The following is a 17,970-nucleotide window of genomic DNA, read 5'->3' as shown; positions in this document are numbered from 1 at the left end:
GCAGAAGAGGAAATCAGGAGAGGAGAGATAACCTGAGGTCAGTATGAGAGGGACATCCAAGTGGAGAAGAATCCCCAGTGGACAGCTGGATATGCCAGAGCAGAGCCATGGACAGAGTTCTGAAATGTAAATAAAGATTGAAGGACCTTCAGAGTAGATGATCCCCCAGAGAAAGTGCAGAGGAATAAGCATAGAACCTAGAACACAGAGGAAGGGGAGAGATTCGTGATTAAAACCAACCAACCAGGGGAGCCTGGCTGGTTCAGTCGTTGGAGGATGTGACTCTTGATCTCAGGGTTGTGGGTTCAAACCCTATACTGGGTGTAGAAATTACTTTAAAAAAATTTTTAGGGGCGCCTGGGTGGCTCAGTCGGTTGAGCATCCGACTGCAGCTCAGGTCATGATCTCCCAGTCCATGAGTTTGAGCCCCACGTCAGGCTCTGTGCTGACAGCTCAGAGCCTGGAGCCTGTTTCGGATTCTGTGTCTCCCTCTCTCTCTGACCCTCCCCCATTCATGCTGTCTCTCCCTGTCTCAAAAATAAATAAACGTTAAAAAAAATTTTTTTTAATTTTAATTAAGAAAAAAACCCACAACCATCAGACATCTTCCCAGAAACACAAATTGGAGGTTTCCTCAGTATGCGTTATTCAGGACCATATTTAAGATCACATTCAAAATAACTATTGGGAAGTTCTCAAAACATGTAATGGTGCTTTTTAAAAAAATTTTTAATAAAAAAATAGGAGTTCAGCTATTGCACAGACCTTGAAGCAATTTTCCAGCAAGTGTCTATCAAACAAGAATCTGATCTGACTCAAGAGGGTGTCACATCAAGTGTAAGAATCCAATTCCATTGTCTGTACAAGCCTTTCTGCCAGGTACAAGACTCTAATCCAGTTGAAGTGATTTTCTATTGATTAACAGGCTGGGAATACACAGGTTGTTGGTTTTTGAGATTCCCTTTCCTGGGTCTTGATGCCAGCTGTGAATAATTTTCACAGAGTGGAAAAGCTCCATACCATCAAAATAAAAATGACACTCGGTCACGAAGGAGGCAGATTATAGGTCAATCACCTTGATTATTTTTTAACTGTGAAGCACCATTAATGTTACTGAATAAGCAAATCTGTTTGCATAACCAGATTTTTATAGGCTACTGGGAATAAAGGTTTTCCTAAGTGGATGATTTGTACAACGATAGCCTTTGGGTCTCTGATGGAACAGCTCTGATGAGGAAATGTTCCTTTAATTATGTGGAAGGCCAATTACCATGTTATAGCCACATTGTTTTGCAGATTGCATATAATTTTGCCATTTCCATAGCTTCAGCACTATAATTCTGGAGAAAACGCAGGCACCAAGAAGACACTTGAGGCACATTATGCTGGAGATGAAGATGTTTTAGCGAATTCAATTTAAGCTACAACATTAAAGTTATTTTGTTGAATAAAACATAACGCAATAATGAGCTTGTGTATGTCAACTCTATAGTGGAGGTAATAATAGCTAGAGAGAGAGCATCCCCTCTCCCCTTTCTCATGCTCATTAGAGTAATAGATAATGCTATGGAGAGAACCTTTCTCTAATATGTGCTTCATCTAGGTTAAGTGTGTTTTCTGCAACTGTGCTTCATAGGGGAAAAAAAAAAAAAGTAAAGGGACTAATTGGGAGCCATTCACAGAAGTACTACTACTTGATGTTTTTTATCCACTGAGATTTCTTGTTCCCAATGCCAGCCAGGAAAGGACTTCCTTGAGAAGGGCAAATTAATCACTATCTTTATGAACTTAACAATGGGAGGTTTGTAGAGAGAAACTGAAGAAATCAGAGCAAAGGTAGAAGAAAAACAACATGATGGCACAAAGGCAGAACTATTGCAGTGTTGGTCTCAAATCTGCCACTAATTAGTGATACCAATGACTTCCCTCTCTAGAACTCAGTTGTTCTTGTCTGCAAAATGGAGGAATAGGAGAGTCTTTAAAGCCCCCCAAAAGTACCACCATTCCATGACTCCAACTATCTATAAAATACTTTTCATTCATACTAGTAGGGATCTTGACCACTTTGCCAAGAAGATACAATAATTATCAAGCTGAATACAGCAAACAACATAGCCTTGAACTATGTAAGCAAAAACTGTGTAAATTATTTGGGAAGACAGGCAAATCCCCAATAAGAATAAGAAATGTTTGGCACACTCTCCGTGTGCCAGACACAAAACTGTGTCCACCACACTGTTCCTCTTCCTGGACATGTAGGACATTTCCCAGCCTCCCTTGTGATTAGGTCTGGAACCATGTGACTGCATTTCCACCAACAGGAATATAAGAAATCATATGTCACTTCTGGTCCAAGATAATTAAAGGCAAGTGTGGGTTCTCCATGCCTTCCTCTTTTTCCACATGGCTGTAAGTGGAAAAACTGTGAGATGGCAGAATTACAAAATGGAAACCTCCAAGATCTCTGAAACACTGACTTGCACTGGACTGTGATGTGGGTGATAAATGATTGTTGTGTGAAAACTCTGAGATTTCAGGGTTTATTTGTCATAGCAGCACTGTCAGAGTGTTACTCTGACTAACCTACAAGGTTCTGAGAGATCTAGCAGAGAAAGAAGTTAGACTTCAATTATACTGCTATCCTTGGCTATATGTTTAAAAATTAAAACTCTCCTAAAAAGACAGATCATCCACATGCCTTTGAAGGACACATGACATGTTTGTGAAAAGTTGACCACAATGGAGGCCCTAAGAGAAATCACAACAAAATCCATGACATAACTGGCATTTTACAGGCCACATTTTCTGACCATAATGAAGCAAAATTAGAAATTAACAGCAAAAGATAACTAAACATAAGCATACATTTAGAAAATCCTTCTGAATAATCCATGAGTTAAAGGGAAAATCACAATAGAAACCACTAAATATGTATACTGAATGACACAACTACATACATATTTTTTTTCATGTGAATTCATTCAGCTACTTGACTTTTGCTTTCATCAAGTTATTCTAGGGACAGTAGTTGCTCATTCCAACCTACTTTTATTGCAACCCGTAATTGATAAGAACACACCTCTTCCAGAGGGCTAAACACTGAGCTGAATTATGCTGCAGCACAACCATGGAAGGAACAACTATGCTACTGGGGAGCGGTGGGGTGAGCGTGCACACACTGGCAAACCTGTGCAATGACAGAGACAAACAATGGCCTTGAGCAGGTCTTTTGTTATGCCAAGCATCCAGACAGAAGCTAAAAGTCAATCACTAAGCCATCTCAATACATTTTTTTTAATTTACATCCAAGATAGTTAGCATATAGTGCAACAATGATTTCAGGGGTAGATTCCTTAATGCTCCTTGCCCACTTAGCCCATCCCCCCTCCCACAACCCCTCCAGCAACCCACTGTTTGTTCTCCATATTTAAGAGTCTCTTATGTTTTGTCCCCCTCCCTGTTTTTATATTATTTTTGCTTCCCTTCCGTTGTGTTCATCTGTTCTGTGTCTTAAAGTCCTCATGTGAGTGAAGTCATGTGATATTTGGCTTTCTCTAATTTCACTTAGCATAATACCTTCTAGTTCCATCCCCGTAGTTGCAATTGGCTTAATACTTTGATTTCACTGTAACTTTTGGCAGCAGGTTGCAATTGAGAGGAAGAAAATAAAGTAACGAGAGTGTAAGGTAAAGTACACACACACACACACACACACACACACACACACACACACACACGTATAAAAGAAGCTGGTGAGACCAGACTATATATTTATCTCTCTTTAGCTCCTCAGGTCATTTGTCTTATAACATACCAAGGGGCAAAATACAAACTTGCTCCTGTGTCTACTTCCTGCTCTTTGCTCATGTGTCCCAGACGTATGAGGCCCTTTCTAGGAGCCAGTGTGCAGGGCAGTTCTATGTGACAAGCATGTGCTCAAGAAAGCACAGGCAGGAAAGAACTTTGGACAGTGGTTTCCTCTGAGAAGGGGGGAAATGAGATGGGGTGGGGATGTTCATCTGTATCTGTGATGTCGTTTCTTAAGAAACCACAAAAGATCTGAAGCACATATTGCAAAGTGATGTTAATAGGGGTCTTTTGTATTATATTTCCTTATCTTCTGTACATTTCTGTATGTTTGAAATATTACACAGTTTAAAAGAAATTTAATAAAAGAAAAATGAATTTAGAGAAATACCTAACCCTCCTTTGGGGGCGAGAGGGAGGGGGGGACATCCAAACTGACTTTGAAGCAGACCCAGCTCAGAACATGACTGAGAATTCATCTGAGAACACCTTCAAGGAGGGGCTCCCGGGAAGACACCTTATGTGGCCCCACCTGTCCTGCTGCAGGATCAGCCAGAGCCCAGAAGTCCTGCATGCAGTCAAGAGTTTAATTCTACAATGGAGTTTAATTCTAAAGTGTCTGGTTTGAAATGCTTTTGTGAACTCCGTGGCTGAACCACAGATGTAACAGTGGATGGGAGGGAAATAAAACACGGGGTTTGGGAAGGAGCAGGTCACCTACCCCGCTTTCCCCACTGAGGGATGCAAGGGCATACCTACGTGCCCTCAAATACCAGCACGCTGATGGAGGTCCCTTGTACCCCTCGACATACTACTGTTCCATTCTGACTTGGGGAGAGGGTGCCTATAGCCTCCAACTAAAATCAAATCCTTCAGGGCTCTGCGAACGAGCCTGGAACATTTTTTGATTCATCTTGGGCACCAGAAACACCCAGGTGTTAGAACACTGTCCCTTCCACATCTGAAACGCCAAACTTCATCACAAATTTCAACCTAAATTGGAATGTTTCTATAAAGAATTCACCAAACTCCACACCCAAAAAACAAATAATCCAGTGAAGAAATGGGCAGAAGACTTGAATAGACACTTCTCTAAAGAAGACATCCACATGCCCAACAGGCACATGAAAAGATGCCCAACGTCACTCCTCATCAGGGAAATACAAATCAAAACCACATTCAGATACCACCTCACGCCAGTCAGAGTGGCTAAAATGAACAAATCAGGAGACGATAGATGCTGGCGAGGATGTGGAGAAACGGGAACGCTCTGGCACTGTTGGTGGGAATTCAAACTGGTGCAGCGGCTCTGGAAAACAGGGTGGAGGTTCCTCAAAAAATTAAAAAGAGATCAACCCTATTACCTAGTGATAGCACTGCTAGGAATTTACCCAAGGGATACAGGAGTGCTGATGCAGAGGGGCACTTGTACCCCAATGTTTATAGCAGCACTTTCAACAATAGCCAAATTATGGAAAGAGCCTAAATGTCCATCAACTGATGAATGGATAAAGAAGTTGTGGTTTATGTATACAATGGAATACTACTTGGCAATGAGAAAGAATGAAATCTGGCCATTTGTAGCCACATGGATGGAAATGGAGAGTTATGCTGAGTGAAATATGTCAGGCAGAGAAAGACAGATACCATGTTTCACTCATATGTGGATCCTGAGAAACTTAACAGAAGACCATGGGGGAGGGGAAGGGGGGAAAAAAAGTTACAGAGAGGGAAGGAGGCAAACCATTGGAGACTCTTAAATGCTGAGGACAAAAAGAAAGAGAAAGAAAGAAAGAAAGAAAGAAAGAAAGAAAGAAAGAAAGAAAGAAAGAAAGAAAGAAAGAAAGAAAGAAAAAGAAAGAAAGAAAGAAAGAAAGAAAGAAAGAAAGAAAGAAAGAAAGAAAGAAAGAAAGAAAGAGAGAGAAGGAAAGAAAGGAAGATAGAAAGAAAGAAAGAAAAAGGATGGAAGAAAGAAAATGCTGAGAACAAACTGAGGGTTGATGGAGGGTGGAGGAGAGGGGAAGGTGGGTGATGGGCACTGAGGAGGGCACCTGTTGGGATGAGCACTGGGTGTTGTATGGAAACCAATTTTACAATAAATTATATATATATATATATATATATATATATATATATATATATATATATATATAAATAAAATATAGGGGAGCCTGGGTGGCGCAGTCGGTTAAGCGTCTGTTTGTGCTGAGTTCCATCTGTACTATTATTTCCTTTACCCCTTTCTTTAAGTCACATCACTTTTCAGCTTAAATACGGTTAGAGGGGCGCCTGGGTGGCGCAGTCGGTTAAGCGTCCGACTTCAGCCAGGTCACGATCTCGCGGTCCGTGAGTTTGAGCCCCGCATCGGGCTCTGGGCTGATGGCTCAGAGCCTGGAGCCTGTTTCCGATTCTGTGTCTCCCTCTCTCTCTGCCCCTCCCCCGTTCATGCTTTGTCTCCCTCTGTCCCAAAAATAAATAAACGTTGAAAAAAAAATGTATATAAAATATAAATAAATAAATAAATAAACAAATAAATAAGAGATGGATCTAGCTACGCAAACTCAAAAAAAAAAAAAAAGGAATGTTTCTATACAGGTTTTATAATTCTAGCTTAAAACTGACCATTCACTCCCTAATACCTTTTTCTTTTTCTTTTTTTCTTTTCTTTTTTTTTTTTTTGTTTGTTTTTTGTTTTTTGTTTTTTTGGAACCAGTTGAATTTCTGATGGAGCTTCCTTACAATCATGGTGCCTGGTTCAGGGCCAGGCAGGAGGTAGCAAACCCTCCCCATGCTGCCTAAGGCTGAGGGGTTGGGAGTAAAAACAAAAGTTTAAAGCTATGTTTGACAGTTTGGGCACTGACAGTGCCCTGGATGCAACAACCAGGAAAATCATGTTAATCAAGGAAACAAAAATCCTTCTAAACTCTGTGATACTCTTTTTTAAAAGCAGCAAATGAACAAAAATAAGTTGCCTAAGCTACTGCTCTCAGGATAATGGTTGGCCCGTCCACTCCAATATGTGGCTGCTGTGTTCAGAGTTCCTTGATCCAGTTATTACTCAAAAAATGGTTATTGAGCACTGACTGTGTGCCAGGTACCACTTGAGGCACTGAGAACATAGCTGTGAGCAAGAGAGACAAAAACCATGGGTTTCATAGGGACTGCAGTCCCTAAGGAACACAGACAGTAAACAAATTAATATAGTAACGTGTTATTAACTTACCATCTGTGGAATGTATTGCTATACAGTTACAGCTAATTAATACATACTCAAGTAATAATAATATGTGCATATAACTGTATATTGACATCACATATATAGTATATACATGACATATAGTTAGTTAGTTTGTTAGTTGCAAGTGCTAAAGGGGAAAAAAGTGAAGCAAGAAAGGAATAAAAAGTGCCAGGGTTGGGTTGCAGCCTCAGCTGGTTGGCCAGGGAAAGCTTCCATTAAGTTAAAGATGACCCTGTAGACCAGAGTCAAGCCCATACCGCTCCTAGGGAAAGAGCATTCCAGGTGGTGGGAACAGCAAGATTGAGTGCCCTGAGATTTGGTTTGTTGCAGGAATCCCCAGAAGCAGGGAGGAGAGGGCAGAGCAGCAGGAGATAGAAGACTCTGCTCTGGGCCACTGAGATGGAGGGAGGCCTGTGAACACAGGAGTGACACATTCTGGCTGCTGTACATGGGGGAGGACAGAAGCAGGAGGGCCAGGTCAGAAAGTGCTGTCATAACTTGGAGGAGGGATGAGGCAGACCTGGAGCAGGGTGGTAGCTGTGGAGGTAAAGGCAGGGAGAAGCCCTTGGGAATTGCTGGTCAAAATCACTCCTAGGATGGGCAGAGCGATGTCAATCTAGGGAGTGACTTTTTTTCTATGTGCTTTCAGATTTCTGTGCCTTCTTTTCCTTGTCTTGAAATGGGCACAACATCACCTCGTCTGCTGCTTTGGAACGTTCCATTAGATTCAGTGATCTAAAAGGCTGTCAAGGGGGCGCCTGGGTGGCGCAGTCGGTTAAGCGCCCGACTTCAGCCAGGTCACGATCTCGCGGTCCGTGAGTTCGAGCCCCGCGTCGGGCTCTGGGCTGATGGCTCGGAGCCTGGAGCCTGTTTCCGATTCTGTGTCTCCCTCTCTCTCTGCCCCTCCCCCGTTCATGCTCTGTCTCTCTCTGTCCCAAAAATAAAATAAACGTTGAAAAAAAAAATTATAAAAGGCTGTCAAGACTCAGAGGAGAAGTTGGCTCTGATGACACTGAAGGAAGGCTAACTCACTGTCCTGGTCACACTGTCATAAACGCCATGCCCTCAAATTTGCTAATAGAGAGTCTGTCCTCTGTCAAGATACCAGTGGTGGAGAAAAACAACTCTCCCCACAGAAAGCCAGTCTCCCCAAAAGCCTGTCCCCACTTGGATCCTTTTTTATTATTCTTGGGAAAGTGGTGTGAAAATTTGATAAGGCAAGACATCAAAGTCCTGGTATTGTTACAGAAAGAGCTCTCACTTGCTGATAATGTGCAGATACGGCAGGTCAAAAAGTACTTTTTTATTGCTTCAGGGCGCTCACTCTGTATCGAAGTTCCAAAGCAGCTGGCTGAGTCAGCTCATTCTCAGCCACTCAACCTTCCAGAACATCATCTGCACAAATCTGCAGCACAATGCTGATTTCTGAGTTCATCTTCTGGGTGAAACCAAACCGTCTCAGGGAGCAGGATGGGTCAGCCACTATCTCCACAACAATGGCAGTCATGATGGCAGATGGCAGACACCCAAGCTCTCTCAGGTGGAGGGTCACTCTCCTAGGAACACAGGTGTTCCAAATGTAACATCTGGGAAGGATTCTCCTCTTGGTTCAGTCCTGCCACAACAATCTCATTAACACATACTGCTGTGTTTAAAACTTCTAAATCTTTCCTTTGGAATATGTGATATCTGGATTTTACTTGTAAATAACCAAGGAGCTAGGGGGAGGAAGCATATGGGAGGTATAGATTAAACAAGACTGGCCATGAGGTGGTAATTTTTACTGTTGAAATGCATGATGGGTACACAGTATGCGTTAAACAATTCTCTCTACTTTTATATATTTGAAATTTTCTATAATAAATTTTTAACCACCCTTAAAGCAGTTTGACAATATCTCATAAAATTAGAGAGGTTCATATCTTTTGACTCAGCAATTCCACTTCTTGAAATTCATCAGACATACTAGCAAAGGTGCCAGATAAAGTGTTTTTCCTTGTAGCACTAGTTGGAATAGCAAGAGGCTAGAAACAAGCTAAGCGTTCATCAGGAGGGAATAGGTTAGGTAAATTGTGGTATATCCAAACAATGGAACATTGTCTATGAGGCTGATACAAGGGAAAGAACACTCTATGCCCTAACATGGAACAATCTCCAAGATTTATCATGATGGGTACAATAATGGTCCCCAAAGAAGTCCACATTCTTATCCCTAGAACCTCAGAATATGTTACATGGCAAAAAGGACTTTGCAGATATGATTAAATTAAGAATTTTGAGATAGGGAGACTACTCTGGATTATTCAGTTGAGTCCAATGCAATCATAAGAATCCTTATAACAGGGAAGAATGAGGATCAGAGTCAGAGAGAGATTTGAAGATGTTATACTGCTGGCTTCAAAGATAGAAAGGTCCTTGGGGCGCCTGGGTGGCTCAGTCGGTTAAGCATCCGACTTCAGCTCAGGTCATGATCTCACAGTTCGTGAGTTCGAGCCCTGCATCGGGCTCTGTGCTGAGACCTTAGAGCCTGGAGCCTGCTTCAAATTCTATGTCTCCCTCTCGCTCTGCTTCTCCCCCGCTCATGCTCTGTCTCTCTCTCCTTCAAAAATAAATAAAAACATTAAAAAAAAATAAAAAGATAGAGTGGTCCTTGAGCCAAGGAATGCAGGCAGCCTCTAGAAGGTAGAAATGGCAAGGGAACAACTTGATTTTAGCCCATTGGGACCCATTTGGAATTTCTAAACTCCAAACAACACAAAAATAAATTTGTGTTGTTTTAAGCACTAAATTTGTGGTAACTTGTTATAGCAGCAATGGGAAACCAATGCATAATTTAAAGGAAAAAAGTTGCAAAATATTATTTATAGTAAGCTATCATTTATAGGAGATGAGTAGGTATAGGTATAGATATAGATGATATAGACATAGATATTCTTTGCGGAAGGAGACCAGAAACCAATAATACTTGTTACCTGTGAGGGGACAACTGGTAGCAGGGGGAGAAGGATGGAAGGCTGACTTTTCAATGTGTACCCCGTCTGTAACAAAATACCACTCAAGCTGCTATAACAAAATGCCACAGATTGGGTAGTTTATAAACAACATAAATTTATTTCCTCACATTTCAGTCAACTGGGAAATCCAAGATCAAGGTGCCAGCAGATTTAGTGTCTCTTGGTTCCTAAATGGCCATCTTCTCCCTGTGTCCCTGGTAGAAAGGGTGAGGGAGCTTTCTGAGGACTCTTTCATAAAAACACTAGTCCCATTCATGAGGCTCCACCCTCATAACTTAATCATCTTCCAAAGGCCCCACCTCCTAATACCATCACATTACAGGTTAGAATTTCAGCATGTGAATTGGGGGGAGGGGAGGACACAAATATTTAGTCTATAGCAACCCTTACGCACCTTTTGAATTTTGTACTATTTGAATTTATTGATTAGTGAAACAATAAAATTTCAATATAAGTAAACCTCCCTCCATTACCATGACATACAGATTTTTGAAGATTCAGATTATTTAAAATGTACAAACTGAAGAAGTGTGGAAACAGAATGTTCACTACCCAGTGGTTGGGGCTCCTGGGAGACCTGGAGTACCTGAGAAGTGGAGACAAAAATCAGAGGAAAATCTTAACCAGATTTCACCAGCTACATGGCATTCAACAACTCACAGGGCCAGTGGCCCATTTCAAGACTGACTTAAGGAAGAAATTTCTGGCAAATAATACATAAGCCCCTATTATAGACCTTTCTCCAGTCTTCTCTGGATCCTGCAACATGCCCCAAAATGGCAGTAAAAACAAGCTGTGATGCCACCTATCCTGGAGCCTGCTCCGTCCTTCGAGGTTCCAAGTAGGCCACAGCTAGACTCTGCAACATCCCTTGCTCTACCTAAAAAATCCTCAATCCTCTGATTTTATATGTCAGCTAGGGAAAAGACTGGAAGACTATAATAGCCCAAGGCAAAAATGCTTCCAGACCTAAAGTGATTAGCTTTATGGAAGCCATTATGCAAATTTATGGCTATTTCAAAGCTATTCAGCCTTGAGAAGACCTGGCAGAGAATGAGAAGTAGAACTCAAAAGTTTTTGATTATCCATGTTCACTCAAATTCTAATATGAATATTAAACTTGCTATGATTACTATATGGTCCCTGTATCATCAGATGCTTTTAAGCTTTACTGATATCATGTTCAAAATCAGGGCTGTAGAGAAGTGAAAACAGTAATGACTCAAAGAACAAAGGTTAGTCTAGTGTCATCAATTCCTGGGGGTTTTCTCTCCCATCACCTTTGTACCTGGACCAAGGCATCAGCCTGATCTTACCACTTAATTCTTGGACAAGCAAGATGAGGTAGCTGCAGACATACCCAAGCTCAAAGACTTTAAGCTAGAGTCCAGACTGAGGTCCCCAACAACTCAGAAAGAGACAGGAGAACATTTACTGAGCACTTGCTACCAGCAGGTCACACTTCACAATAGAGTACTTGTATGAATTCACGTACTCCTCCCAGCAGCCCCATGAGTTCCACACTGATACTACCAACCACATTTGACAAATAAGGAAGCTAAGGCACCATTGATTAGTGACAGCAGGGATTCCATCCAGCAATTCACACTGTCTCCTGGATCAACATATGCTTCCCCCTCTAAAGCATATAAAACTAGTAATTTGGGATTTCTTAGATATGACATGTATGTATCCTACTTGGATGGACAATGTTCTGAACAGGATGAGAACGGGCTTGGGCCCTGAAAGGAGACAACCTGTGTTCAACCTTGGCTGTGACAATGCTCCTTAGGTCATCACAGATGAGAGTCTTGTTGTTCTTGTTGTTGTTGTTGTTGCTATTGAGATATGATTCACATATCTTAAAGTGCACAGTTCAGTAATATTTAGTGTATTCACAAAGTTATGCAACCATCACCACTATCTAGTTCCAGAACAATTTTCTTCACCCCAAACAGTAATCCTGTACGTAATCGCAGTCACTCCCAATCCCTTTCCCTGCAATTCCAGGCAACTGCTAATCTACTTTCTAGCTCTATGGATCTGTCTATTCTGGACATTTCATATAAATAAAATCAGACAACACGTGGCCTTTTGTTTCTGGCTTCTTTCACTTAATAACATGTTTTTGAGATTCATCCATATTGTAGCATGTGTCAGTACTTCATTCCTTTTTATAGCAAAATAATATTCCATTGTGTGAATGGACCACATTTTATTTATCCAATCATCAGTTGATGGACATTTTGGGGTGTTTCCACTTTTTGGCTATTATGAATACATTTTCTATGAATATTTGTGTACAAGTTTTTATGTGGACATATGTTTTCAGTTCCCTTGGGTATATACCTAGAAATGGAATGGCTGGGTCATATGGTAACTCTATGTTAACTCTGAGGAAATGCCAGACTATTTTCCACAGCAGCTGCACCATTTTACATTCCTGCCAACAATGCATGAGTGTTCCAATTTTTCCACCACCTCACCAAGCCCAGTTATTATGTCTTTTTTTATTATAGCTATCCTCATGGGTATGAAATGGTATCCCATCGTGGGTTTTTTATGTATTTATTTTGAGAGAGAGAGAGAGAGCGCGCATGGGAGAAGCAGAGAGAGAGAGAGAGAGAGAGAGAGAGGAGAGAATCTCAACCAGGCTCTGCAGTGTCAGCACAGAGTCCAATGCAGGGCTCAAACCCACAAACCATGAGGTCATGACCTGAGCCAAAATCAAGAGGTGGACACTTAACCGACTGAGCCACCCAGGAGCACCCCCACCATTGTCATTTTTTAAACTGAGATATAACTCACATATCATGAAATTCACCTTTTAATTTACAATTCAGCATTTTTTGGAATATTCATAAAGTTGTGTAACTATCACCATGATCTAATTCCAGAACATTTTCTTCATCCCCAAAAGAAACCCCATACCTATTACTGGTCCCTCTCCATTTCCCTCTCCCTATAGGCCCTGAAACCACTGGTCTACCTTCTAAGGGACAAGACTTTTATCCTCTCCATCTATACAGAAAGGCTGATAATAACCCCTGCCTCTTGAGCAGTGGTGAGGATAAGATGAGATCATGTGTAGAAACTTGTAGTGCAGAGACTGGCACATATATGCTCTGATCTAAATCTAGGCACTGGGCTGATAGACTCCCCTCTGCTCTACTTGCCATCCTCAAGGCTGTGTCAAGAAAGACCCCCAGCTCCAAGGCATTACTCAGAAATTCAGAATATTGGCCAGCACTTTCTTTTTCTAAATGAATGATCCTCCTGAGAAAAATTCTGTGAATGAGTGCAAACCCTGCTTGGTATGTCCTGGACCCCACACCCAGCAAAGCACTTGAATGTGACAGTTTCAAACTGGCCTGATCACACCATTCCCTTTCTTAAGAACCTTCACTGTATCCCCACTGCCCAAAAATGAAAATACATGAGTGACTCTCCACAATCTAGCCTCAACCTATTTGCTCCAATGATTACTAAATGTTGAAGAGATTCCAGTTACTCTAGAGAAGCTCCTTTGAACTCAGACAAAGGTTGTGACCTTGCTGGCTGTGGCCTTGAAAAATCACTTCACCCCTCTGAGTCTAAGATCCTCATTGTTAAAGTAGAAGCAATAATGGCTCCCTTGCAGGGCTGCTGTAGTTATTAGATGGAAATGTAACTAAAAAGGGTCTGCCCCAGCTTCTGGCATACACAAGACCAGGTATCACCTATGTTTTTGTTTGGTTTGGTTTGGTTTGGTTTGGTTTGGTTTGGTTTGGTTTGGTAAATGGCCAGACAGTAAATCTTTAAGTTTTGTGGGCCATATGGCCTCCATCATAATTACTCAAAGCTGCAGTCATAGGGCCAAAGCAACCATACATCATATGTGAAGGAATGGGAGTGGCTGTGTTCCAATTAAACTTTATTTACAAAAGCAGGTGGTGGGCAAGTTTTGGCCTAAGGGCCGTGGTTGCCAATCCCTGCACTAGTCAATAAATTTCTCTCATTTGCCTATGATGTCTTATTCCTGAGCCACACCAGATTCCTCACAGTTTTCTGCACACAACCCTATACTCCACTCCATGTCTCCACTCAAACTTGTCTACTACCCCAAACTGTCCAGCATGAACCTTTGTCTCTTTTGTGGAGAATGTCCTGGATTCCCCCATGCCCTGCAGGCTGCCAAAGTCCATGCTCTTGTCAACACATGTCCACATCATCCCATGATGAGTGGCTTACAATTCTCTCTTCCAAATTGGACAGAGATCCCTATAGTCCTCATAATCTCAGGGCCTAGCACAGCACACAACACATCACAGGTGATCAGTAAATATTTACAGAGGAAAAGCAGCAGTAATATTCACACAACACGATGAAGAAATCTCACAGACATGATGCTGAGTGAAAGAAGCTGGACACAAAAGAGTTCCTACTGCAAGATTTCAGTTACACAAAGTTCAAGAATAGGCAAAACACACCAATGATGACAGAAATCAAAACAGGTTAGTTCAGGTGAAGAAAGAGGTTATAAACTGGGAAGGGGCCCAAGGGAAATTTCTAGGTGCTAAATCTGCATCTCAGTGGTGGTCACATGGGTATATCAATTTGCTAGGTTTCTATAACAAAGCACCACAAAGTGGGTGGCTTAACACAACAGAAATTTGTCGTCTCAAGTTCTGGAGGCCAGAAGTCTGGGACAAGGATATGTCAGCACAGCCACATTCTCTCTCTGACAGCTCTAGGAGAGAAATCCTTCCATGCCTCTCCCAGCTTGTGGTGGCTGAAAGAAATCCTTGCCTTCCTTAGATCGTAGAGGCATCCTTTCAATCTGCACCTTCGTCTTTACATGGTCTTCTCCCTGTGTGTGTGCCTGTAACCAAATTTCTCTCTTCTCATAAAGACGCCTGTCACATTGGAATAAGAATCCACACCAACCCAGCACAATCTCATCTTAACTAATTTTATCTACAACAACCCTGTTTCCAAATCAGGTCACATTCTGAGGTCCTGGGGGTTAGAACTTTCCATATATCTTTTATGAGGACACAATTCAAATCACAATGGGTGTATACATGTGTAAAAAATCATCAAATTGAAAATTTAAGATGATTACACCTTACTGCATAAACATCATGTCTCAACAAAACAAAATGAAAGAAAAACAATAAATAAGCATAACCAACAAGTCCCACCTCTCTGTCAGCATCTGAGAGAACCGGTAATAATACACCTCACTTATGGAGAAGATATGTTTTATTTTTTTCCTCTCACTTATGGCATCAGATATGCACTCCCTCCCCGTAAAATCTGCTCAGGCCTCTGGGATCTGCCTCTTCCAGAGGTCAGGGAGAGACTGATTGTGAAACAGCCATCATTTTCAGCGTGAAACCGTCTCAAAATTAGCAGGACCAGCCAGCTGCTCACTTTCCACCCTCACGTGCCACCCTTGGCAGACAAGAAGGAATTTTAAAAGACTGATTACACATTCTTTTTTATTGGTGCCATGTTTGTAGTATTTGCTGTCCCCAGCTGGTGCCACAGTAGGTGATATAAAAAGATATATGAATAATGTATACAACAGTTCCAGAGTCATCAGAGAACCTCACTGCCAAAACAGGCAAGGGACAGCAGGTCGAGATAATGGATTCGAAGGGGAAGCAAAAGAAATGCATATTCCTGCTCAGTTGTCCCTGAAAACTGTGGGCTACAGTCAGCTTGAAGATGAGCAAGTGAGACCCTCATCTAGCCCTAGAGGAAACGCTCACCAGGAATGTACAGGGTATTTGAACACAGCAATGCCACATCCCAAAATGTAACTTACCAAAATATGGTAGCAGATGTACAAATATTTATGGACAAGGATGTTCATTTCAGCACTGTCCTACTTGTGAGTAAAATAATTAAACCTACTGATTTAAGAGGGTTTTTCCAGAAAGTCCTCTTCATAGAGCATGAGCCCTACAAACAAAAGCTGCCTCATAATGAGACCGTCCCTGACATGAGTTGACATATATAGGTCTTAAGTGATCAACAAGATATGACTTGTTGCATTGGGAAGCACATGGAAGAGCATAATGGATTAATTGGCGATTTACTGGGAAGAGTTGGAAGGTTGTCTATCCATGGGTAGAGAGACCCCTCCTCAGCTCTTTTTTTCTCTCTTGCCTCTGTCTACAGAGGCTGAACAAGAGATGTTTGCTTTCCCAGCCTCTCTTGCAGCTGGGGTGGCCAGGTGACCCAATCTTGACCAGTGAGATATATAGGAAGGTCTCCTGGGAAAGACATCTCCTCCTTCATAAAAAAAAAAAAAAAAAAAAAACCTTCCTCCCGCTCTCTCTCCCTCCCTCTCTCTCTCCCTCCCCCTCTGTCTCCCTCCCTCCCTCTCTCCCTCTCTCTCTCTCTCTATCCCACACACACACACACACACACACACACACACACACACACACACACACCTGGCCATACCCAGCACCCTCTCACTCACTCACATTTCACACCTTTGGATGGAGCTGTGTGAACACTTCCTGCTTGATTCACAGCAGCCATCTTGCAACCAAGAGGGAAAAGCGAAAAGAAGCGCAGAATCCCCTGATATCGTGAAGCTTCCGAACCATCCCCAGAAACACCAACCTTCAGGCTTATTATGGATCTTCCCATTTACCTTCTGAGAATTGGGTTCTCAGTTGCTTGCAGGTGAACACTCCCTAACTGCCCTATGCCTAGCCTGTGACTGCCTGGCTGCCACAGTAACACCTGTTCAGCTCCAGAAAAGTCCCAGCCTTTTGCCTAGGACAACTGGAAGTATACCAGAACTCTCCCTGAGATGAGTTAAATACTATGACTCTCCCCACTCCCAAATATCTACCCCAAGCCTCAGAATATGACCTTATTGGGAAATAAGGTCTTTGCAGATGTAATTAAGGTAAGAATTAAGATGAAATCATTAGGGCAGGCCTTAAATCTAATGAGAGTATCCTTGTAAGAGAAAAGGACACAGATATGCAGGAAAGAAGACCATGTGAAGACAGAGGCAGAGCCTAGAGAGACATAGTCCCAAACCAAAGAACACCAGGAGTGACCAGAAGCTGGAAGAGGCAAAGAAGGATCCTCCCCTGGAGCCTTAGGAAGGGAGTATGATGGCAACACCTTGATTTCAGACTTCTGGATTCCAGAACTGTGAGGATAAGTTTCTGTTGGTCTAAGCCACCAAGTTATTGGTGATTTGTTGTGGCAGCCCTAGCAAAGAACAGCATTCACTCGAGTCTGTTCTGTGTTCTGCTAGACTCACTGGTGAAACCACTGTGCCTCCTTGACCAGAAGGCCTGACTCACACTCTTCCTGAGGCCTTTCAGGCTGTGGGGATGATGACCCGATCCCCACCCATGGCCAGAAAATTGCACTCCTTACTCCCTGGCTCAGAGACTCCTCCCTCCCACCCCACTAGGTGTGGAAGTGGCAGGAGACAGCCATGAAGTACACTCTTGTTTTACTTAAGTCTAGAGAATCTGTGTCTTCAGTATAAGGTCCCCTTCAAAAGAGGAAAAAAACCTTTCATTTAATTCCACATTTACAAGTAGAAAATGCGTCCTTATCTGGCTAGTATCCAAAAAATATAAAAAACTCACCAAACTCCACACCCGAAAAACACATAATCCAGTGAAGAAATGGGCAGAAGACATGAATAGACACTTCTCTAAAGAAGACATCCACATGCCCAACAGGCACATGAAAAGATGCTCAATGTCACTCCTCATCAGGGAAATACAAATCAAAACCACACTGAGATATCACCTCACGCCAGTCAGAGTGACTAAAATGAACAAATCAGGAGACAATAGATGCTGGCAAGGATGTGGAGAAACGGGAACGCTCTGGCACTGTTGGTGGGAATGCAAACTGGTGCAGCCGCTCTGGAAAACA

Source organism: Acinonyx jubatus, chromosome E3 (genome assembly GCF_027475565.1).
Source record: "Acinonyx jubatus isolate Ajub_Pintada_27869175 chromosome E3, VMU_Ajub_asm_v1.0, whole genome shotgun sequence".
NCBI classification, from domain to species: domain Eukaryota; kingdom Metazoa; phylum Chordata; class Mammalia; order Carnivora; family Felidae; genus Acinonyx; species Acinonyx jubatus.
This window is presented reverse-complemented; position numbering follows the sequence as displayed.